Genomic DNA, 12,766 nt, shown 5'->3' with positions numbered 1-12,766 from the left:
GTGGTTCACCTTCTGCAGGGGGAGGGGTGCTGGTGGCCTGTGGGTCCTGTGGCGGGGCCTCCTGTCCACTAGCTGCAGCGGATGTGGTGGGCTGGTCAATAGGCTGGCTAGTGGTAGGGGCCCGCTGCTGTGCAGTCCATTCCTTCATGATGTTGGCCATATCTGCCAGCACCCCTGCTATGGAGATCATGGTGGTGTTGAGGGCCTGCAAGTCCTCCCTGATCTCCTGATGGTCTTCCTCCTGCAGCCGCTTGTTCTCCTGCATGTTGTTTAGGATCTGGACCATCGTGTCCTGAGATTGTTGGCATGCTCCCAGGACATTAGTGAGTGCCTCCTGGAGAGTCGGTTCCCTGGGCCTGTCCTCCCCCTGGCGCACAGCAATCCTCCCAGTGTCCCTGTTTCCCTGTGCCCTGGTTCCCTGAACGGTGTGCCCACTGCCACTGACCCCAGGTCCCTGATTGTCTTGGGTATGAGGTGTGGACTGGGGTCCCTGTACAGGTGGATACACTACTGATTGACGTGTCCTGGGGACAGAGGTGTGGGGACGCTGGGTGGGTGCTGTGGTGTTTTTAACTGATGGGGGAGGCTCTGTGGAGGACTGTGTGTGGACTTGGGTGACTGACTGACCAGTGGTCCCTCATGGGCCAGGTTGTTGATCCAGATCCTGAAGTCCAGAGTTACTGTCATCCCTGGGGGCATCTCTATTGGGAGACTGGATAGATGTGGCACCTCCTCTCCACTGAGATTGGCTGGAGCACCTATGGGGATGTAAGTGATGTATTATGCTTCCTGCCTGTGACATGTGGCACATCCCTATCTTCCCCTCTATTGTTGCTGTTGCCCTGTCACTTTTGTTTGTGTATGGTGTAGTATTGTGTGCTTGTTAGTTCTCCATGCTGTGCATACTTTGGTGATGGGTGTCCATTCAGGGCTGGTAGGACTGTCCATGCATTGGTATAGCATGCAGGGCTTGGCATTGTGGTTAGTCATATGTCTAGATGCAGTGTGTGGGATGGAGTGGAGTGATGGTAGTGAGGGTGAGGGTGTGAGATGGCATGCAGGTACGGGGGTGATAAGTGGTAAATGTTGATTTACCAGTGTCCAGTCCTCCGGCTACTCCAGGTAGTCCCTCAGGATGCAGTAATGCCAAGACTTGCTTCTCCCATGCTGTGAGCTGTGGGGGAGGAGGCAGAGGGCCCACCGCCAGTCCTCTGTATGGCGAGCTCGTGCCTTGCTGCCACAGAACGTACCTTCCCCCATAGGTCGTTCCACCTCTTCCTGTTGTCGTCCCTTGTTCTTGGATGCTGTCCCACTGCGTTCACCCTGTCCACGATTCTCCGCCATAGCTCCATCTTCCTTGCACTGGATATCTGCTGGGCCTGTGCTCCAAACAGCTGTGGCTCTACCCTGACTATTTCCTCCACCATGACCTGCAGCTCCTCATCTGTGAAACGGGGGTGCCTTTGTGCAGCCATGGGTGTTGTGTGGTGTGTGTAAGTGTGTGGGTGTTGGGTAGTGTGATTAGGTATGCGTAGTGGTGTGCATGAAGGATGTATGGGTGTGTATGTAGTTGTTGCAGTTGTCTTGATGTCTGTCTGGTGGCAATGATTTGTATTTGTAAAGGGTTGTGGATAATGTGGGTGTGTGTTTTATAGTGGTGTGTGTGGGTGGGTGTGGTATGTGTTTTTTTTTATTAGTCAATGTTGTGTAGTTTTGAATTTGGGTGTTCATACTGATCGCAGCAGTGTGTACCGCCAATGGTTTACCGCCATTGAATGTCTGCCATGGTGATTCGTGGGTAATGATGTGGTGGGCGTTGTTCTGTTAGCGTAACGGTATGGGTGTTGGTACTGGCAGTTTACCACTGACCTTTGGGCTGGCGGATTTGTGTATGTGGCTGTATTCTCTCAGTTTGGTGTGTGTGTGTCATAATATGCTGAACGGATATTCATCACTGCAGTGGTATGTTGGCGGCAGTCAGCACGGCGGTAAGCGATTTATACTGCTGATGTCAAAATTACCACCTAAATGATTAACATTTACTATTCCCATTCCAAAGTAAACTCTTTTGAAGAAAGTGTTAGGCACAAAAGGGGGTACTATTCCCACTCCAATCTATACCTATTTGGGGAAGTTGTTGGACACTAAACAGATGACATTTACTATTCCCACTTTGGGGAAGGTATTGGCCATTAAAGGTGTGATATTTACTATTTTCACTCCAATCTAACCCAACTGGGGGAAGCTGTTGGACTCTAAATGGGTGATATTTATGATTCCCGCTCCATGCTAATCACATTTAGGGAAGGTGTTGGACACTCAGTGGCATATTCATGAAAAAGGGTGCACAACTGTGCCAACGCAGTTGGGCGTAATTTTTCTTAACGCCGGCTAATGCCATTCCTTAAAGCCAACCGTGCGCCATATTTATGGAATGACGCACAATGGTGCTAAGGAATGGCTAGCGTAAAAAAAAAGACCGTAGCTTGGGGGGGGGGTATGGCTTTTGGGGGAATGGCGCTAGTGGGTCAGAAATGACGTTAGGCTGGTTAGCAGGAAAGTTTTGCTGCTAGTCAGCCTAGCGTCATTTACTGACACACAAGCAGCCAAAAAATGATTCCTGTCTAAGTTTAGACAGGAGTCATGCCCAGCAACCCAATGCCCAAAATACCCAGTTCCAGTTCCTTGTAAAGGGCCCTCAATGACACTTAAAAAAAATATAAAATGTACTCACCTAAGCTTTCCTGGTATGGGGTCCCCCCCTCCTGTAGTGTCCCTGTGGTGTGGATGGTGGTGTTTCTGGGGCTTGGTGTGGGCATCTTTGTGCCCATACCATGGTGTTTTGCCATGGAAATGAGCCTACCTGCACTCTAATGCCTGGTCTGACCCAGGCGTTAATGAATGGCGTTAAGTGGGCATAATTTTAAACAATCTACAATATTAATTTGCATATAATTAAAATAATTATTATTGTATTTACCTTTTATTATCCACTTTCTTGAAAATCTCTCCATCCTTATCCCCTCAAAGCCCAATTTCACTCTGCTAAAAAATATGAATCCATTACTTTTTATACATTTATACAACTAAAAAGACACATTTCAACAATTTCATAATTAATAAATTATCTCACTAAAAACACAAATAAAAAAAAAATATTTAACATATAGAATCAAACACCCTAAAATAATTACATGCAAAATAACGCAAATGATAATACATACAATTAGATTTTTAAATCGATTTTAAAATAACACTTAAAACAATATTTTTACCTTCAATATTCCTGTTGATGATATTTTTGCCATCCTGATATTCTTGACACAATATTTTTGTATCACAATATTTTATATTCAATGTTTTGTCCAAGCACTGCAAAGGTTACTCTTCTGGCTGGATTTCAGAGTAGATCTACAAGTAGCCAGCCTTGCTGCATCGTGAGCAGAGGTTCAGTGAGTTCCTATTACAGCATTTTTGAGCTGCCATTTGGGCTTCTGTGAAAACGTTTGTTCGCCACTAAAGGGTGAATGAACTGGAAATTGATAGAAAAACATTACTGGTTTCTCAGGTCTATTGTGTCATGAAATTATTTTTTCTTGCTTATAATAAAGCCCTAGATGTATTTCAGGAAGTGATTAATCTGTCCATTTTGTCACTGCTGAAGACTGTTATTGGCTTTAGTATGCCTCAAAAGTAATGGCTAGGCTGGGGATAAGGAACGTAGAGGTAGTGTTCCAATTACTTACTGGTAATCATTACTCTTAATCCCACTTGTCGTTGTCTCATTGATTACTTTTGAGGAATGCCCAATCCGTCCCTTCCCTGATCGAGTCCAGGCTTTGCTCAGAGTCTTCACTTATCAGGAGGATACAGGGAATGCAGACTCTTCAATAGCACTCAGGCCGTAATGGACAGGGCTTGCATTTCAGCATGATTTCCTAAAATGTTTTCTGTCTCCTAGGAGGCCAAATACATCTCATATGCACTGAATGGAACAAGGAAAAATAAGATTAATAGTAGTGTAGGTTCTTTGCCACATTGCTTATATTATGCAGAGCACAGACACAAATTCTGGTAAAATAACGTTCAGTTCATGCTGTTGGAGAGAACATTAGTGGTGTCACACCCGGCTCGAAGCCTGATCATTTATAATGCCATACAATCCTATGGGTGATATCAGCAAACTTCTATCCTTCAGATATAAATCGTTATCTACTATGTACCTCCTAAATTAATTTACTGTCAGTACAATGAACAGAGAATATTTTAATAGAGTGACTTTTGGTAAAGAAGACTATTTCTTATTTTATTATCAGGTCATGTCAAGGCAAGACTGTAAAAGGAGACGTATACCAGTAGGTGGCTCGAAATGCACCTATATGGAGGGAGTTCACAGAAGTCGGCATCTAAGAGCTGGAAATGTACTTACAGGGTGGAATTAACATTTGTATGTGAGATTCTTGAGGGTGGAAGAGGGGGAAGTTCTTGTCATGCTATCCTGTGTTCTGGGACCATCATAAAGCACAGGGATAGTTCTCAGTTCCATTAAGCAGTCCATCATTGGAAGAGTGGCGTAATGAAACTTCAGGAGGGCATCCTGCAAGTGCAATGAGGGTACTCAGCCTCATATTCTCACCTGTTCTTTTTCCTTCAGTAGAAATCTGATATTGTTTGTATGTTCCATTGCAGGGACATAACACAAGCCTCTGCATTCCTTGCATGTGGCGGTGGGGCCAAGTTCTCATCTTTAGCCAGGGCTTTTCTCCCACCAATGCACTGCCACTGTGATCATGACCTGGATGGCAGTCCATTCACTGAACACAGAGACGTTATAAAACGAGCTAATATATAGAATGAAAGAGAGTGAAGGAGAGGAGAAAGGGAAACAATGTATCAGTGAGCTATATGGGTGACCTACTGAAGGGGCTGGTGTAAAGTGAACTCCAATAGCACTGTGCAGCTTGGTCTGGAACCCATGGACAGAGAAGGATCCGCAAACCTGTATGCCAGTTGGGGTAACCAAGGATGGATTGCTGTGTGGAGTGGACAGTAGCCCTAGCGAGGTGAAGAGCATGCAACCCAATCTAAAAGGAGAGCTGCCATGCAGGCATCTGTGCAGATTGGGTCGGTGTCACAGTGCACTGGCAATGGGGTTACACCGTCCTCCAGAGGGGGTCACCAGAACTAGTAAGAAGTGTGCCCTGACCAAGAGTATTACTGGAGATCTGTGCAGCTGTAGTGGAAACCCCACTCACCAATAGCGAGCTGAGGAATCAGCATCAGGAGCTTCGATCCACCACATCTCTCCACACCTCAACAGCCTCCACTGGCTCCCAGTACAGGAAAGAGGTAAGTTCATGCTGCTCAACCACGCCTACAAGGCTCTCCACCAGTCTAGCATACCTCAACCACCGCCTTAACTTCTACCTACCCACTAGAAACCTTCGATCTGCATTCCAGGCAAGAACACACTTCCCTACCTCAAGAAGACCAGAAGAGGAGGACGCTCCTTCTCATACCTCACAGTCTTGTCTCCACCAGTCAAACAGTACCAAAAGAAAACTTAAACAAGCATGGATAAAGCCAATTTTGAGCTTGAATGTTGATTTGTTTATGTTGATGTCTGTGTTTAGTCAGTGTGTTTCTACATTTGTTTGAAAAACATGCTAATGGTGACTTGCTAAATGTTTGTTTACTAGTGCATGCTATTAATGAAATACACACATATCAATTGAACTTGTAGCTTTAGTTGCCAAAATGTTTTAATCACAAAAATATCACTTTAATTGCTGTCATTCTTCCTGCAGCAGAAAAATCAAATCAATGTTTCTGACCATTCTTTTGGTTAAAATCTAAACACTTTCTCCTAATTTCTCTTTCTTGCCGTGTTCTTCCCCTCTGTGCACATTTCTTGCTAGAAGGTTACTTGTGACCCTGCTGATTAAGAGAAATGGGACAGGGGAGGATACAGGAGAGGGAGCGAGACATAAAAAAAGGGAAATCAGGGGTTAAGTGAAATAGGGAGCAAGAGAAAGTAAATGGGGAAAGGTGAGGTAGCCACAAGCAAAGATAAAGAGAGAGGAAAAAAAGATGATAGAGGTACAGAAAACGAGGGAGAGAAATTGGTAAGGTTATAGCATGCAGTAGAGAGAGACAGTGATAAAGAGAATGTAATGTAGAGTCAGAGAAGTCCAGTGCTCCAGGAGGTGAGGTGGAGAGGGAGACAACGTAGAAAAAGAGATGAATTAGACAGAGGTACAGGCAGCAAGAGGTAGACATGGACAGTGCGTCTTGAGAAGAAACTAAGGGCCAGATGTAGCAAAGACTTTGCGAGTCGCAAACGGCGAAAATCGCCGTTTGCGAGTCGCACATGCGTCTTTGCTATGTTGAAATGCATTTTGCGAGTCAGAAGTCAGAACCGACTTGCAAAATGCATTTCCGAGTCGCAAATAGGAAGGGGTGTTCCCTTCCTATTTGGGAGTCGCAATGGTATGCATTTTCATCGCGGTCGCAAATAAAAGCGCAGTTACCATCCACTTGAAGTGGATGGTAACCCAGGCACAAAAAATAATTTTTCAGGGCAGGCAGTGGTCCAATGTTCCCAGCAGGCCACCATCCCCGTGAGTGCCCTGAATCGCTATGGGGTCGCAAATTGCGACCCACCTCATTAATATTAATGAGGTGGGTCTTTGCGACCCCATAGAGAGTCGCAGACGGTGTCTGAGTCACCGTTCTGCATAACAAATTGCGAGTTGCAATTTGCAAGTCGGAAGGACTCGCAAATTGCAACTCGCAATTTGCCACCTACCTACATCTGGCCCTAAGAGTTGTAAGGTTTGGAAAAAGGGAGAGCAAAATGAGAAGTGGCATAGAAGAGAAAGGTTATACTTTTTTAAAACCATCTTTATTGGAGTTAAAAAAACATATTTATTGGAGTTAAAAAAACATCTTTATTGGAGCTTCGGTAAGATAACACAGCAAATACAGCATCTCGTGTTGAGAAGGTTGCAGGAGTAGTTCAGATAAAATTACATTCAGCCCAATAGGCACTACTCTGTTTATATGAACATTAAGAAATATTTATTTCAATAGCACAGCAACTGCTTCAACTATTTGCAAGAGCGTGCACAGCTGCTAGCGTGAATGAAGAATTAAAAAAGTTTGTCACGCAGTCCACCCCAAGGATTCAAAATGATCCCTCCAGTCCAAACATGACACAACTGAAAACAAAACTTCTGCAGGTGTGATAGCATATGGTCCTACAGTGCTGCAGGAGGTATGAATACATGTTTAGAAGTCATCCGGTTGGTGGGGACGTGCGGAAAAAGTCTGATTCCTTCCTTTACAACGAATGACAGGCTTGTGTGATCTGTGTCAATTAGCCCGAGGGGATAGGGTTATCTTGTGGGACCTCGAGAGCAGTCAGCAAGTACTCCCAGTCTGATGCAATGGGTCTCTTTCTAAGTCCCTGGACATCCTCCCGTCGGAGCGTCACAGCCTCAGCTTTACCCCATTTCAGCATTGCTGCTTGTCATTGCGCCACCCCCGGCAATGCCGCTGTCTTTCAAGACGTTGGGCCTCATTATGAACTCAGCGGTCCTTTCACAGGACCGCCGAAGCCGCTACAGGCAAAAGAACACCAGTAATGGAGGTCTTTTGCCTGCCATTTTAGGAGTGTTCTGCTGGGCCAGCGGAACACTCACTACAACATTGACTCTCACTCGCAATTGAGCCGGTGGCAATGCTGTGGTGCGTCGGGTGCGACAGCACCTGTAGCGCATTTCACTGCCCGTAATTCGGACAGTTAAATGTGCGATGGGGCTGTGCATGGGGTCCCCTGGCCGTGCAGAGGCCCCCCGACACCACCATTCCGCCAGTACTTTCCATGGCGGTAACGGCCATGGAAAGGCTGGCGGTATGGGACTTTTAATCCAGAGGACAGCGCTGCCCTGGCAGATTACAACCACCGGGACCGCCAGGCTGCAGGCTGGCTGTGTCGGGGGTTTGACTGTGGTGGCTCCGCCACTGTCATAATGGGGCAGTCGGACCGCCAGCCTTGTAATGAGGCCCTTTGATATTAAACTACACACTAGAAAGAGCACCAAATCAATGAATCAGATGGTGCCCTCCTAGCTTTCCTGCACCTATAAAGGACTATTATATAGCTTGGCAAGCAGTCAAGTTCAATGAGCCCGTTGTGTGGAACAATAATCTTTAACTTCAGTTCAAAGTTCTCAGGCCATTAGGCAGCTCAAAAACATGCAGAGCATGTCTGCTCCTGGCATCCAGCATTGTGGGCAGTCTCGGGAGGCCATGGAATAGATTTTGTGGAGCCTAGCTGTAGTGAGGTGCACCATGTATAGTATATTATGTTGGATGTATTAGAAACAAGCATTTCGGGACACTTTTCGTGGATATTCTGATATTCTATTCCATTCCTTTGATGTGAGTGCGTGACCAATATCTACCTCCCAAGTCCCTTTAAGAGTGGCCAGGGGATCCTGTAGTGTGTGACCTTGCATTTTGCTCAGTCAGGTAATCGAATGGAGGCCTCAGCCCAGCATGTATATAGCACATATCAGTGGTTGGGAGTCCGATTCAGAGCCCACTATACCCCACATTCTGGTCAGCACACCAGTCAGTCTGCAATAGGTGAGGAAATGCCCTCCTGGGAAGCCCGCCATCAGCTGGTGAAAAAGGATAAGGTATCCATCCAAAAAAGTATTTCCAGAATAAAGTCTCTTGCTGTTTCCCACTGCTCCACACCCTCTTGGCTAATTTCCTCCTGGAAGGCTTGAAGCGATCGCAATCAGACTTCGGGGGCATATTGAGGCATGTCTGGCATGAGGCACAAGGCTCTGGCAAAACTTCTATGGGCCACCCGCAGCAGGCCATTGGCATATATGGAGACTGCACATGTAGTGTATTCCAGTGAAATACCCTAGGGGTGACCCGCCTGCCTCAGTCTTTGTGCTACTGATTCTATTGCTAGGGCAAATAATAGCGAATAAAAGCAGACAACCTTGGCTTGTGCCTCTGCTGAGTGTAAAGGGACCCCATATATGCTGTACTATCTTCACTCTGGCAGTCTTGTCTTCATAGAGAAGTTTAATGAGCCACAATAGTCTCCCGCGTATGCCCATCACCTCAATCCCCAATCTAAGGTGTTGAACAATTTTTTTAGATCTAACACCACACAGGCTGCAGATGGCCAGTTGTTCAGGGCCTCTTCTAGCATCCAATCTAGTCTGTGGATGTTGAGCGTCATGAATCTGTTTGGGATAAATCCCATCTGATCCTGGTGTACAAGATCCGGTAAGTGTTCAAAGAGGCTCTCAACTATTGCCTTAATCAATATCTTATAGTCACTACCTAGCATCAACAGCGGCCAATAAGAAGTTATCTCATTGGGATCGCAACCCAGTTTTGGGAGCGAGATCAGGAGTGCTTCACAGAACGTCGGGGGGAGGCAGCCCATCATGAAGGCTGCTTTGATAACTTCCAAAAGCATAGGAACTAGGGTGGCCTCATATGTTTCGTAAAACTCTGTTGGTAGCCCATCTAGTCCTGGAGTTTTGCATGTGGGAATGCCCTGGAGTTCCTGTTCCATTAGGGGGGCGTGAGTGTCTCATGGTGTTCTAATGCCACTGCAGGCACTTGGACCTACCCTAAAAAATCCTGAATCTGTTCCATATGGTTTATTTGGTGGGATAGGGTTATAGAGAATGCAGTAATAGGAACAGAATGCCTCATGTCTGTCTTCCTGACCAGTGGCAAGCGTTGCCGGAGAGCTTCGTATAGTTGTAATCGGGGGTAGCCGTTGAGGCCTCACGAACCATGTTAATAAAATGATTGACCTGCCTTACCTCCCTCAGTGTGCATTCTGGCCAGAAACGCTTCATAATCAAGGCATTGCCGTTATTCTAGTTGGTGCCTATGTCTTTCTTTCTGCTCCACCAGTGCAGCCCACTTGTTTGAATCCCCCGAACCTTCCTTTCTAGGGTCCCCAGTGCGCCTTCTACATATGTTAGCTCCCTGTAGATGGTGTCTCTCACCCCTATCACTGCATGCCTGCAATGGCCTTGTATTACCAATTTCAGGGCCTCCCGTTCCACCAAGTGCCTGGTAGCAGTGTCCCAGTTTTCTGCAATGTAAATCAACATGGCATAACCTGTGACTCCTGGGACACCTTGTCTGCAAGGGTCATGTGCTGTAAATGCTAGATTGGTACAGGGGGATCAGTACTTCCAACTATATCTGAAAGAGCAATGGGTTGTGGTCTTACAGGGTCTTCCCAAGATACTCCACCCATTTGACCTGCAGCTGCACGTGGATGCTGCACAGAAACTGATCTAGACAAAAGTGCAGGTCATGGGGTGGGGGTAATAGGTATTCATTCTCTTGTGGTTGGGAACAGTGTGCACCTGCTGTCAAACAAGGACCAATGTGACAGCCACTGCGATAGGTAGGACACAGAGCCAATTACTGGAAAATTAGGCAGTGGGGGGTGGGAGCGTTCTAACCACGTGTCCAAGATGCAGTTGAAGTGTCCATCAATTATCCAGGGCAAATGGGACCACTGTAACAGCAGGGCAGAGAGGCGTGCCACAAATTGCTGTTGTGCTTTGTTTGGTAAATGCTCTACAATAGGGCAGCTCTACCATCCAGCTGACCCTCTACAAAAATATAGCGACTTTCAGGGTCTGCTTCACCACTTGTGTTCCTAAAATGTACTGAGGGTCTTATCTATATAAGTATTCCCCTGGTGTACCCAGAGTAAGTGGTGCTATAACATTGGTCATACCAACACTTTTGAAGCTGACCATCCTCCCCCTTGGCAATGTGTGTTTCTTGGAGGAACACTATACGCACCCCCTACATTTCAAATATAGATGTAGCATGTTCCTCTTGCACGTTGTTCCCAACCCACAGACATTTCAGGTGAGAATTGCTTCCCAAACCATTTCATGTGTTTAGTCCAGACAATATGATGTGTATAGGAGGTGAAAGACCGCAGCAGTGCTGGGTTACAGCGTTGGGGCAGGCTGTGTGCATAAAAGCAGCATAGCGTGGCATGCAGTGCAACTAAGTCAATAAACAAATCTCCCAACTCCCATATTCAGAGCGGCAGGGTAATATCTAACTGCCCAAACTAAGAACATAATACCCCTTTGGAGGAGGGCTCCAGGTGTTCCAACATATTGTAAATTAGAGTCCTATGATAAATCAAGGAAAAAAGGTGGGGGGATGGGAAAGGGGGTGGAGCCCTAATCAAAAGTGCAAATATTTGGCCGCAGTGCACTACAAGGCATGGTAATGGTGGGGCCCAAAATGTCACAATCAAATGGCTAAACAGTTAGCCATCCGGATGTAGCATGCTGAGCACCCCACCCATCTTAGTGGTGCTCCGATGGCAGGATGTCTGGCTGGTACCCTGTGTGATCTCTCCAGCAGGAGGAAGGCTGACAGGCCCATGGATGACACTGTTGTAAATAGCCAGTTTTTGAAGAAAGTGACAGGGTCTGATCCCTCCGTGCCCTCCGGGAAGTGTATAATGTGAAGGTTACTTCTGCAGGAATTTCTTTCCAGGTCCTTCACTCTGTTTTTCAGGGCCTGTAATCTGGCCATGAGGTCTTGAACCCTTTGCTCCAGGTCTGTCGTGACCAGCTGAAGAATTTGTAGGGTGGCATCAGTTTCTGTGACTCGGAGAGGAAGCTTCTGCTGGTCTTTGCCACCAGATGTAATTCTACCACCACTGCTTCCACGTGGCCCCCTAGGTCCTGCCTGGTGCCAGCTATGGTGGCCAAGATCCTGTTGTGTTTTGCATCTGTGGGCTCTGAGGAAACGGCCACCTGTGGCATGTTGGCCAATTCTGGTTCACAGCTTCCTTTCCCTATGTTGGAACACCCCAGGGGCTGAGGTCTACCATGGCCTTGGTGCCCAATGTGCCACATGGATCCATATAGCAGAGGTAGGTCTCAATGCTAGCTGGACCAATCCGCAGCAAGGCTGTATCTAGTGGTGAGGGGGCAGTAGTCTTAAGGAGTCCAGATTCAGTAGGGTCCACAATAGTTTTTTGTGCTGGGGGCCCAGCAACAAAACCCTGGGACCCACCTCACCCCCAGAGAGAGGCAGTCAATGAGGGGGAAGGGGCAAGGCAGGCCTCCAGTGAGGTGGGGGGAGGCAGCGGAGGACGTTACGGCCTCTGCGAGGGGTTCTCTATCCCTCTGGGGCCTTAAATAGGCGATCGCTCTCCCTCTGTGGCCCACTTCTGTCATACCAGGCCCACTCAGCAGCTACTGGAGACTTACGGCTGTCACAGTGAGCCTCTTCTAATCGGGGGTGCTGCTCCACTCCTTATCAGATGTGGCACCCCAAGGTTTGTGAATGCTCAGCCCTGGGTTTCTGTGTCTGCAGGAGTGGGTCCTGTGCTCTCCGGCTCCTGGGCTCAGAGCTTCAATGTGCACTGTGCATGTGGGCCACAGGCCTCGCCCTCTGCTCACCAGCTTGAAAGCAGGCCCCCAAAGCTCTTCCCTGCATCAATCACTCCCAGGGTCACCTGGGGGGCTGTGGCTGGGGGAATTCGGCACTGCTACCCATCCAGATGGGTCCTAATAAAAGGATGACCGGCAGAGCCATGCTAAAGCACATCTGCCATCTTGCTGTGGCTAGCCACGCCCCCACAAAAAGGGTCAGGAAAAAGATTAGTAGGGAAGAGAAAAGGTTGAAAAGTAGGAAGAGCAATGTGGTGTAGAACAGAAAGAAG

This window comes from Pleurodeles waltl, chromosome 11 (assembly GCF_031143425.1).
Source record: "Pleurodeles waltl isolate 20211129_DDA chromosome 11, aPleWal1.hap1.20221129, whole genome shotgun sequence".
In the NCBI taxonomy this organism is placed as follows: domain Eukaryota; kingdom Metazoa; phylum Chordata; class Amphibia; order Caudata; family Salamandridae; genus Pleurodeles; species Pleurodeles waltl.
Note: the sequence above shows the minus strand (reverse complement) of the source record.